Source organism: Rattus rattus, chromosome 9, assembly GCF_011064425.1.
Source record: "Rattus rattus isolate New Zealand chromosome 9, Rrattus_CSIRO_v1, whole genome shotgun sequence".
NCBI lineage: Eukaryota > Metazoa > Chordata > Mammalia > Rodentia > Muridae > Rattus > Rattus rattus.
In genome coordinates this window covers 86873756-86886013 of record NC_046162.1, presented here as the reverse complement: position 1 = coordinate 86886013, position 12258 = coordinate 86873756, and positions in this window count along the sequence as shown.

Genomic DNA, 12258 nt, shown 5'->3' with positions numbered 1-12258 from the left:
TCTGTGCACTAAGTCATGCTGGTGCCTGCAGAGTCTAGCAGAAGGCATTGAATCTCCCGGAACTGGAGTTATAGACCATTGTGAGCCACCATGTGGGTGGCTGGGAATCGAACCTGGGTCCTCTGGAAGAACAACCAATGCTCTTAACCACTGAGCCATCTTTCCAGCCCCCTTGTCCAATTTTTAACATGTGACAAAATAAATTTTGAAGCTAGATTATAGTGACTTCTACTTCACCTGGGCAGCTTCAGACTCAGAACTGGCACAGCCTTGGTAATTTTGTAGTTTTACAGGCGCTCATATGTGATCATCATCTGTGTAAGAAAGCTATCTTTGTAGCCTTGGCTGGACTGCTTCCTCTTGACACTCTCTTGGGGCAGCACTCAACACAAGAGCCTAGAATCCTTCCTCCAGCTGGAGCCTCCGGGACGTGTCAGGGGTCAGTCCAAGGCTCAAGAGTCACTTCTCAGCTTATGCAGCCTTTTTATAGCATCCGTAGCATAAGCAAACAGCCGGCTTCCTATTTAGATAGAAGATGTTTTTGTTTTCAAGGCTACCCTCACCCTCTGGGATGGTGAAAATTCATGCTTCTGTTCTCCCGCTGGGGTTTTGAAATAGCCAGGGCCACTTGCAACCTTTAACCATGAAAGATGGTGACAGGGAAGGCTGAGATTCAGGATTCACGCCAGGCTGCTTCCCCAGCCTCTGCCCCATCACTTACTCAGAATCTGGCCTTCTTTCCACTCGTTGTGGTCCTATGCCGGGGTCACGCATTCCTTACTTTTCATGATGTCAGCAGTGTAATGATTAAGTGGAAACACTCTACCCCACTCAGTAGCTCACTTTTCCCTACAGAGCGCCAATGAGAACCCAAGGACCACATGCTGCCAACATTCCCCAACAACTGGAGTACAGGTGATGTGAGACCCTGCAGAGTCGGCCCTGCTGATTTGGATCCTGCCCTGCCCCGTCATTAGGAATGTCTACTGGCTCCTCCTCCCTGAACAGCGCCTACCCTTGGAAAAGCCCAGAGCAGACCTCTCACTGCCAGATAGCTATGAACTTGAAGACACAATTGAAGCAGAAATATGCAGAGAGGACCAGTGGCTTCTCTGCATAACCCAAGTGTCCCTGGCTAGAGGAGAAAAGGATGCGGGAGGCCACACAGCCAGAACAGCTTTACCCCCTCCCTGCTGCAAACAGAGGCCCAGAGAGTTTGATTTATGTGCTCAGCGTAACACACATCTTCGAATACCGCTCTGGATCCTTGATTTGCATTTCCTGAAACTACCAGGTGAGCAAACTGGGAAACAGATGCAGACAGCATGGTCAAGGCTGACTGCACACGGAGCCTTCCACGTGCCTCACTCAGCAGGTTCAGCTTTGACCCCTACAGAGCGTGGACTCTGGACAGAACTGGCATTCTCTGAGCTCAGTGACCATTCCGCACCCCGAATCCATCTGCGCAATTGTGCTTAGCCGTCCCCGGATTAACTCCATGTTTGCATGGAGATCAAAATGCTTACTTTTTAGAAGTTTGGTCATCTTCGGTGTCTGTCTTATCTGGCAAGGCATTCCTGCTTGGAATTTCCTGGGCTTTTCTTTTAAATGGAGAATGTGAGGGCAGGGTGTAGGGCTGGGGGGCCTTCAATCTTCTTGTTCTTTTTATTTTTTTTTTCCCCCAGAAACAACAATTGACAAGTACTCTTCACTCCCTTGGTCCTCTCTAGACAGTTAGGATCTTACTGCAGTCATCGCTTTCTTGCTTGACCTAACCCAAACCCCGCCTTTCTTAGTACATGGCTGTGATTCTGCCTTGTTGAATGTTTTTTCTCTTGAATTACCGTTTACACACACATAAAGAGTTCATACACACAGCACTCGCGTGGATGTCAGAAGACAACCTTTGGGAGTCAGTTCTTGCCTTCCCGCCATGTGGGTCCTGAGGATTGACTTTTGGTAGGGCCTAGGGTTCTTTTATTGTTTGGTCTACAAAGTGAGTTCCAAGGCATGCAGGGCACATAGTGAGACCCTACCCTAAAACAAACAAAAACAAGCAAACAAAACATACAAAACAAAACGAAATTAAGAAAGATTCTAAGCATAGCTGAAATGTATGAAGCTTGGTATCACAAAGGAACTGGACTAGTGAAAAGATTCTGTCAGCGTTCATAACCTGTATTTGTATAAGAAGGATCTTTAACAGGCATTTGGACCCAGAGAAGTTAAGCAACCTGCTGAATCAAGCCCATGATGTGAGTTTCCTCCCTCCTCGCCTGGAATATTCCTGCCTGTGTCCTTCAGTGTTAGATCTCTGCATGTCTGATATATTCACTTAAGCAGGCTGGAAATATTGCTGGGCTTTAGGGCTCATTTGGTAAAGTGAGTCTTGCCCCTTCTCTCAGACAGCTTTGCTAAAGAAATCTTAGTGGTCTTCACTTGAAGTTGTCCCTCCCTGGGACATACAGTAACTAGGAGACAAGGGAAGGACGAGGCCCTGGCTACAAGGGACAGTGTCACTGACTGACAAGAAGCAACCTCGCAGGAGAGCCTATGTTGACCCAGTAGTTGTTGTGTGTGGTGCTGGGGACCGGACCCAGGATGCTGTGCATTACAGACAAGAACTCTACCACCAAGCCACACCCCCAGTCCCTGCCCTGACCTCAAAGGATGACTTACAAAGGGTTCTGTCTCACCAATGGAGCTCAGGCCTACAAAAACAGGGTGGTATCCGTGTAAAGTAAGTGCATGCCTGGGTACCGTCTGACAATGCTCCCGGATCACGCTGCTTTAGGACAGGGATTCCCATGTTCAGCATTGTCAAATACTGGAGCCACCTGGGCAACTGTCTCGCTGACCCACACTTCTGTTCAAATGCATGCAGGTCCTCTGGGGGTGGGGGGGGGAACAGAAGTCGAGTCTTAAAGACACCGGCCTAGCCCTGAAGAAATGGCACAGAACCAGGAGAACTGGGTTGACTTTGGACAGGGGATGTAGCCTGCCTGCTCCCCTGTGAGATACGGAAAATAATACTTTTTAAAGCACCTTTGGGAGGATTTTTGTTTGCAGCTTCTGGAGTTCCTCTGTCTCTTTCCTTAATGGGGTCTCCATGGAGAGGCTACTGTTAACAAAGCACCCATAGGTGCTGGGTGCTGGTTTACCACTGAAGATGCTTCTCCAAAAATGATTGGACTCAAGGGTGGGTGCCATCTTGACTCCTCCAAGCCTCCAACATCTAAGAGTCAATCATTACAGTGTCTTGGGAAATGGGGATGGGTGTATCATAGAACTCACAGAATGGGGATGGGTGTATCGTAGAACTCAGAGACACTCTTGTGTCTGTGAGGGTAGCCTCTGTCTTCCTCTCCCTCCCCCCCAGAGGGCACTCTGTCCCTGATGCCACAATGAGACTGATGAGCCATCAAGTCTTAGAACCCACCACCCTCATGATGGACAGACAGACACCATGGCCCCTCTCTGAAGAAGCCACCAGTACTGCAGTCAGGTGTAGAAGCAGGCACCCACTAGACACCAACCAGGTTCCCCCACTCACCCTGTGACCTAAGCCAAGCCCTGTCCCCCCTGTGTCCCTGAGCCAGTTTCTCCACTGTTGGATGGATGGATCTGGAAGAGGTGCCACTTTAGCAAAGCCTGCAATATGAAAAAAAAATCATCTCTCTCCAGAAAGTGTTTCCTTTTCTATCGCTTCCAAACAGCAACACTTCCTCTCTGCTTTGGGTACCATGTTGGGGTTCTTTTTACAAAATCTGGTTTTACAAGGTTTTTCTTCCCCAACCCTGCACCTACCACAGAGACCAAACTGGCCCCAATGGCAGTGACCAAAAGCAACCCTCTTCCTCATCTGAACTCAATTTCCGCTTTGAACCTTATGCCAAGTCTAAGGCTTATCAGCCAGCGAGTGTATGAATTACCATATGAAAGAACCTGGTTGGACCCCATTTCAAAGAATCACCATTTCAACTTAGTGAAGAAAAACAACTAGTTCTTCAGAAAAACACATATAAATGCCTTCCTAAATAGCCAAGCCAATTTATACCCATAGAAGACGTAATCGTGTCCTCGTGAGATAAAAGAACTCTCTAGTAGTGGCAAAGGGCCAAGAGCCAACCTGTTACGCTTAAGGGACATCAGCAGGGCCACCTCAGAGGCTGGTGCCTGGCTGAGGGGAGCCGATGGGAGATGGTGAATAGGGAATGGGATCCACTGGCCAAGTCCTGCAGCTAGGTCTGTCCATTTGGGTGGAGGTACAGGTAGAACTCAGCAAGGGCACTTGTGTGTGCTAGCAGGCTGCTCCAGCGAGAAGAAACGTGTCTTTGCCTACATGTATGTATGTATGTATATGCTGTTTCCAAAGGCTTGAACCAGAAGCAGAGGTGAGGTGGGGTCTGTACAAGATACTGTTTTAAAGGTGGTTGTGTTTGCCTTGAGAGACTTGCTCTCCCTGGATGCCTCCAAAATTAGATCCCCAAAGGGTTCCCTCTCACTCAAGGCTCAGCCTGGCCCTCTGGCCCAGCCTCATCTGGGACCCTCATTATGAGTTCAAACCTGACTTAAAAATCCCAAACCCACCAGATGTGGTGGCATGCACCTTTAATCCCAGCACTCTAAAGGCAGACAGAGGCAGGCTGGGAGTTCGAGGCCAGCCAGGACTACACAGTGATGAATCCAAGATGGCACAGCAGGCAATAGGGTGGCGGCCATCCCTGACACCCACAGTAACACAGTTCCAGTGTGGCAGGAAGAGTCATTTTATTCAACATGAGAGCAGGCCACAGACAAATCTGTCCATCTGTTCTCACTTCTGTCTTTGGGGAGGCCAGAATTAGACAGCCGAGGCTGGGAGGGAAAACAGGGAGACCCGGGGAATGAATGGGGCCCATGGCCTCAGAGACCTGCTTTCCTAGGGAACCCACAAGCTGTCTGCCTCCCATTCCTCCCTCCACATCTTCTAGTCACCTCCTTCCTCTCTACACTCAGACCCACAAAGGTGGCCCCTACGTCTGGCTAGGCTAGCATGCCAACCTAGCCGTCCTGACTGCTGCCTGGACAGGTTTTCTAAGACAAACAGCTACACTGGGTAGAGGAAGGGAGAGGCCTCAGCAGGTGCCCGTGAGGAAACTGGGGATCTGGGAGTTCCCAGCCTCAGCACCGAGCTGCACACCCAGGTGTCTTCTGAGCCATGCCCCGCCACAGTTCAGTGCCGCCCGCTGAGACCTGAACTATCTTGTCTGCTGTCCAGTTATAAATTAATCTCGTGTCATCAGTGATTAACTTATCCGAGCCACAGGAGCTGCTGAACCAAAACAGCCCCTTGGGGCGAAAGAGTCTCCTCTGTGGTGAAATGTGTGCGTGGATCTGTCTGTGACCCAAGTCACTCCGCCCTTTGTGCTCTGTCAGCAGGGGTGTGGGGACAGCCAAGACATGGGTCCTAATCTGGATGCTGCTGTCCTGAGAGGCTCACTGGGTCCCTGGAAGTGGGGAGCCACATTCTGGGGGTTGTGAAATGAGGTTGGGGTGAAGTTGGAGTCACCTGAATAAAACAGGCTGGGTTGATATGGAAGAAAAGGGAACCCGGGCAGTGGTGATCACTGGTCATGGAGGGGAGGTGGGGGTCATTTTGTAGTTCATAAGCTGCACAGTGTGGGAAGGGGAATAGGCCTAGCTTGTAGCCAACTTTCCAATTCTATAGAAGCCAAGAGAGAGAGAGACCTGAACTGGCCTAACATCACTCCAAAGAGACAATGAAAGGAACAAGAATAAGTGTCAAATCACACTTATATGTCAATTAAAGGCTCCGTTATTTACCTAGTGCACAGCTAGGACCACATGGAAAGACCCCCATCTCAAGAAAAAGAGATGGAAGGAGGGAGGGAGGGAAGGAGAAAGGGAATGTAAAAATTGCCCTGATTGGGGTTGGGGATTTAGCTCAGTGGTAGAGCGCTTGCTTAGCAAGTGCAAGGCCCTGGGTTCAGTCCTCAGCTCCGAAAAAAAGAAAAAAAAAATTGCCCTGATTGATGTCAGCCAAGTAAGAGACTCAATATGCTATGGGCATATTTCTCATGATTATTGCAATTATAAAGGCACTTTGTGAGTTTGGATCATTTAAAAACACATTTCCATGCTGGGTGTCGTGGCACACTCTTATAGAAAGATTCTGCATTCAAGACCAGCCTGGGCTGCATACTTTTCCAGGTCAGTCTCGGCCACATAGTAAAATCCTGTTTCAAAACTCAAACCTCCCCCCCAAAATAAATCTTCATCAAAGAAAACCCTCCCCGGGGCTGTTGAGATGGCTCGGCAGGCAAGGGTATTAGCCTCCAAGCTGACAACCTGAGGTCAATCACCAGGACCCACACGCAGGAGACAGCAACTCCCCCAAGTTGTCCTCTGGCCTCCACACAAGCACTGTGCCACGTGCATCACACACACACACACACACACACACACACACACACACACACACACACACACGCACCCGCACACAACCATGAAAACATAATTTTAAAAATTTAATTCCCTCTCTCCAATTTATCATAAAACCTACTCATAGAAGCAATTGAGTTGGTTTTGTTGTTGTTCTGTTTATGTTTTGTTTTGGGTTTTTTTTTTTTTTGTTCTTTTTTTAAATTATGGACTAAATGGCCAAGGAGTGTTTTGTACTGAATACATTGAAAGAAAAGCCTAAAACTATCAGCTGAATTTTAGGTGGTAAAACCCCTCTGCCTTTCCCCTTTGTCTATAAAACAAAAGAGGACTGGGAGTGTGGCTCAGTGGAAAGAGCTTGTCCAGTATTCATGAAGACCTGGGTTGGCTCCCACCACTTCCAGGGCTACAAGGGACTGTCTCAAAAATTAAATAACTAAGCAAATAAAACAAAATGAAACAAATCCTGCTGGTCTTGGTAGATATGGTTGGGGTGAGGGATTTTGACACTCAAATATTTCAAGTTTTAAAGCAGAATCGGATATCCATGTTCATTTCTTCTCAGAATGTTTTTTTAATCATTGTGGGTTTTTTTTTTAATGTGCAATGGTGTTTTGCTTGCATGTATGTCTCTGTGAGGGTGTCAGATATCCTGGAACTGGAGCTACAGACAGTTGTGAACTGCCATGTGGGTGCTGGGAACTGAACCGTGGTCCCCTAGAAGAGCAGTCAGTGCTCTTAGTCACTGAGTCATCTCTTCGGCTCCTCAAAGTCCATTTCGTATGTCTTCTACATTGCATGAAGCAACACCTTAAATACGTGGGAATGCAGATGGTTTAAATAGAAAGAGAAAGCAGAGAGAGGAGTGAGGGCAAGCCCTCGCCATCCCTTGTGAAGAACATCTATATAATATCAGATGTTTCCAGAAAAGTCGAGGGTGATGCGTCACAGGCAGAATTCCAGAAACCAGGTTGGCCAGGTTGGTTTTACCCAACTCAACCAATCTGGATCTGAGCCATCCTTAAGGAACATGCCCGCTAGAGGCGGTATTACCCATCATGCTTTGGCTTGGCCGAACGCAATCGACAAACCTTGAGGTTAACGCAGGAAGTAGATGGTTGGTTTTTGTTGTTTCTGACCTGCCCTGTATTCTACAGAATTCCCCCACCACCCGTGGCACCCTGCTGAACTGCTGCGGTGACTGGTAGCAGTCTGTTCGCAGATTCTGTTGTTGGCTGGATAGACAGGCAGCCAAACTCAGTTTCCTTCCTCGTTACTTCCGGTCCTCCGTCCACTTCAGCCTCCTTGCTGCCAAAAGCAGCTCTCACTTCTGCCTCGGCAGGGGTGGCTTCCTGGAGGAATCTACCCCTCCACCCTGCGGAGTGAAGAGCACAGCCACATTTTCTGAGAATTTGCCCTGTGCTCCGGCTAAATACTGAGCACGGCTGTCACACCAAGGGACTCCAACTGGTGGGTTAAATGAGAAACTCAGGAGGGTGAGTACCTTGTTCAAAGATCACACCTCTTTTTCAGCCCGTGACACTTCAACTAGTAGAATCCTTCAACCTCGACTTCATTTCAAGGCTTCTAGGAAACCTGTTTAAAAAGAAAGAAAGAGACAGGGTGGTAAAAGCCTTTAATCCCAGCATTCCACGGCAGGCAGATTTCTGTGAGTTTTAGGCCAGTCTGATCTATATGAGTTTCAGGACAACCAGGGCTGCCTAGGGAGGACACTACCTCAAGCAACAAAAGAAAACAAAAGAGAAAAGGAAAAAAAAAAAAAAAAAAATGACATCACCACACACAGGGCTAATTCCGCTTGCTTCCCACCCCAGGGATACTAACTAGGGCCAGAGACAAGACCTTTGACACCAGACTCCACCACAGTACAGCATGACAGTATACTGGATATATTTGCTTCTCTGTCTCCCTCCTCACCCCCACGGCTTTAATAAAATCACGCCTGCCTGACACTGTATCTGACAGCTACAGCAGGGATGTCTTGTACTTATTGCAAGATAATCACTAAGAACCCTAGTAGAACATGGCCAGGACTGCGTGCCAGCCTTTATGTGCCAACGGAAGAGCCCAGGGCCTTTGGCTGTTCAAATGCTTGACCCATAAGGGATTTACATATTCACTACTCAGTCTAAGCTGTTGATCTAATCGGCCAAAGCCAGATAGGGAGGTGCATGCCTTTTAATCTCAGCTCTCATAGGATGCAGAAGCCTCTGTGAGTTCAAGGCCTGCCTGGTCTACCTAGAAAGTTCTAGGCCATATAAAATAAAGAAAGAAAAATGTAAATCCGAAGGAGAAAGTAAAGAAAAATGTTTAAAATTGTTTTTAATTGAAGAGTAATTTTTTTTTTCTTCTTAATCTTTCTGTTGTGGTTTACAGCTGGGTTTTGGTCTCTTGGTCACCTCCTTGCTCCTATAACCATTAGGTGGCGCACGTCTCAAAAGTTAGCCTTCTGTAGGCCTCCTTTTGTCTCTATTAGAAGTCAATGCAAGGGAGTGGAGGATGTGGGCCAGATTTAGCAAATGAAAGTTTATGACTCCCAGTTAAACTAGAATCTCGAGTAAACAGAATGTAGTGCGGAACTTATGTATACTAAAAATATTTACTCGATGTTCACCTGAAATTCTAATTCACTGGCAACTTCAGGGTGGGTGTCAGTTTCTCCTATGACTAGGATTTAGGGATGGCGTGCTTGAAAAACGTTCAGAGTGACATGCGTGAGCCAGCAATTATGACCATGTAGTCACCACTCTTGTGAGACATCTCAAGTGCCCCAAAGCCTTAACACCCTAAGCCTCTACTCCCCGGCTTGTCTCCTGTCACCATGCTCCTGCCCTGACTACATCTCTTGTATAATCAAGGCAAAGGTCTGGAATGCTCCACTGGCCTCCTTTGCTTTCTTTGGCAACAGCTTGGGGTAGTTTACCTCACACCTCCTGCGCTAGTGTGAGGCCCACAACCTCGGTGTTCAGTTTGACAGAACAGCATAGATAGGCCATGTGTAAGACAGAGCCTATGTTGATCGAAATATAAATGGCACATGATGTAAATCTTTGTATCCCATGCCTGCCCTTAGCCAGCCTCTTGGCCAGCCTCAAGTTCAACACTTAATGGGGGGCAGGGGAGGGAGTAGAAAATTGACCTGAACCCCAGGCTCTTTCTCCACATGCATTGGCTACTCTCCCTCCCTGACCACAGGATCTCTACAGGGTCAAAGACAAAAGCTATAACACATCCTCAAATTCGCAGCATCCCACCCCAACTCAGGGTCACACTCACTATGCTGCCCACACAACTATGTCACAGGTGTGACCCCGATGGGCTCTACCTGTGTGAATGCTGTGTCACAGGGGAGAGAGAGAAGAGGGATGAGACAGAAGAAGCAAGCTAAGAAAAGTCTACATGGAAGGACCCCTTGGAAATCACCCAGTTACACCAGCTCTGCTACAGGACTACTCTCTTTTAAAGAAGAAGAAGGCCGGGGTTGGGGATTTAGCTCAGTGGTAGAGCGCTTGCCTAAGAAGCGCTAAGGCCCTGGGTTCGGGTCCCCAGCTCGAAAAAAAAAAAAAAGAAAAAAAAAAAAAAAAAAAAAAAAAAAAAAAGAAGAAGAAGAAGGCCTAAGGGTCTGAAGCCTCCTCCATCTGAACTACTACGTCTGCCTTTTTACAGGATGCATGGCAGAACACCCATCCCTTACCAGAGGAATCCACTCACTTGTATCCTGAAACCTATTCAAAGTAGAACAGCCCCCATAGGATTCTGCTTTCAATATCAGGACAAAAGGAAAGATAACCTCCATTTGACAAGGGAGTAGGGCGCTGGTGGGGCAGGGACCTCTTGGTAGAGTGCTGACAAGCTGTGTACATTTTTCAGGCTCTGAGGAGAATCACGAGGTTGCCATCCGCAGAATGGGTGCACATTCCTGTGCTTTCCCCGGTCCTCTGTTTCCCTTCCCTTATAGAGTTGGGAACTAAACTCAGGACCTTTCATATTCTGGACAACTGCTCTCCCATTGAGCTACACCCTCACCCCTCACAGGGACTGATAATAAATTAGCAGACTCACACGCAGAAAAAATTGGGTCCTAAAGGGCATGCCTACACCCTCCTCCATACACAGAGACAAATAAACAAATGTAATTTTTAAAAAAATCTAAGAATGATCTGTGAGTATCTGGATGCCTTAGATCAGTGGTTTTCAACCTGTGGGCCGAGACCCCTTCATGGAGGTGACCTAAGACCATCAGAAAACATATATTTACATTGTGATTCATAACAGTAACAAAATTACAATGAAGTGGCAAAAACCTGGAGGGGGTGTGCAGCCAACTTTATTGATGGTATTCAAGAGAGTAGGGAGGGTTCCCTAGGCCTCTTCTGCTATTATGGGGGTCTGGGATGGAAATTGTGAGGGAGATGCTCAGTGTTGGGGGCTAAGTTGGGATGGGGACTCCTCAGCTACTGAGGGCCTCTCTCTTGCTCTCAGATCCTCACTGGGCTGGGGTGGGTGGTCCAGGGCTTCTTACTCCTTGGAAGTCGTGTAGGCCATGAGGTCCACCACCCTGTTGCTGTAGCCGTATTTATTGTCATACCAGGAAATGAGCTTTACAAAGTTGTCATTGAGAGCAATGCCAGCCGCAGCGTCAAAAGTGGAAGAGTGGGAGTTTCTGTTTAAGTTGCAGGAGACAACGTGGTCCTCATGGTTGAGGGGTCACCACAACATGAGGAACTGTATTAAAGGGTTGCAGCATTTGAAAGATTGAGAGCCACGCCTTAGATGAACACGTGGATAATGAGAGGGAATAAGGTCAGAAGTTACCAGACCATCTTCACAGCTCTCAAGGCACACGGACTGAGCGGAAGGTCAGGACCCCTGCTCTGGAAGTGAATTGCACATCCTGACAGACTGGAGTAGACTATCCTCACTCCCCTCTGAGAAGTTCCTTCCTGTTCTGGGAACTTCCCCGATCCGCAGGGAATCATTCTGCACACATTTTCTGAGTACCTTTTCTATGCCACGTGCCACAGATAAAAATACCGGACTACAAGTAGGAAGACAGACCGGGGTTCCAAAGATAGCATAGTAAGAGAGGCGGCGGAGACAGTGGCCTCAGCAGTCTGACTTCCACAGCGATTCGAATTCAGATCCTCTTTTCAAGGAGATCATAATCTAGGGAATACAGATAAACCAGTCAATAATTAAGTAAAGCTGTATCAGCGCTAGAGATGAGGAATACAGAGAGGCCGAGGAGCCTCAACCAGCGGCCGGAGATGAAGAGGCACGCCAGGACTCGGTAACAAAGGGCCTTTTATATACATGGAAGATTAGATTTGATTTTGAAAGCCGCAAGGAGCCACTTGAGGATGTTAAACGGAGTGAGTAAGGTCTTCAAAAACGTGACCGAGTCCATTGGAGCCACACTGTGGGAAACAGATTAGACGCTACAGAGGTAGAAACTCATGATAGTATTCAAAAAGGTCGCCCATACCTGCTCCACTGTGGCCCCCTCCCCCTCCAGCGGTTCTCCAGGGATATGAACTGTTGCATGGTGGCATTTGGCTTCACCGCCTTCCTGCATCAGTTCCTCTCTTCTGCTTTATAGGTAAATTTTCTAAATTCCTGAGCTGTCTTTAGCTTGTCCTTTTGTCCTCTCTGAAGCCGGGCCTTCCCTCTGTATCCTAGGTTGGCCTGCACTGCCTGAATACTGGGATTTCTGAACAGGCACTGGCATGGCCAGACCTTGCTCTTAGGTGATGTGCAGAGTCAGGCTCCCTACGGGGAGACCCAGAAGGCCGT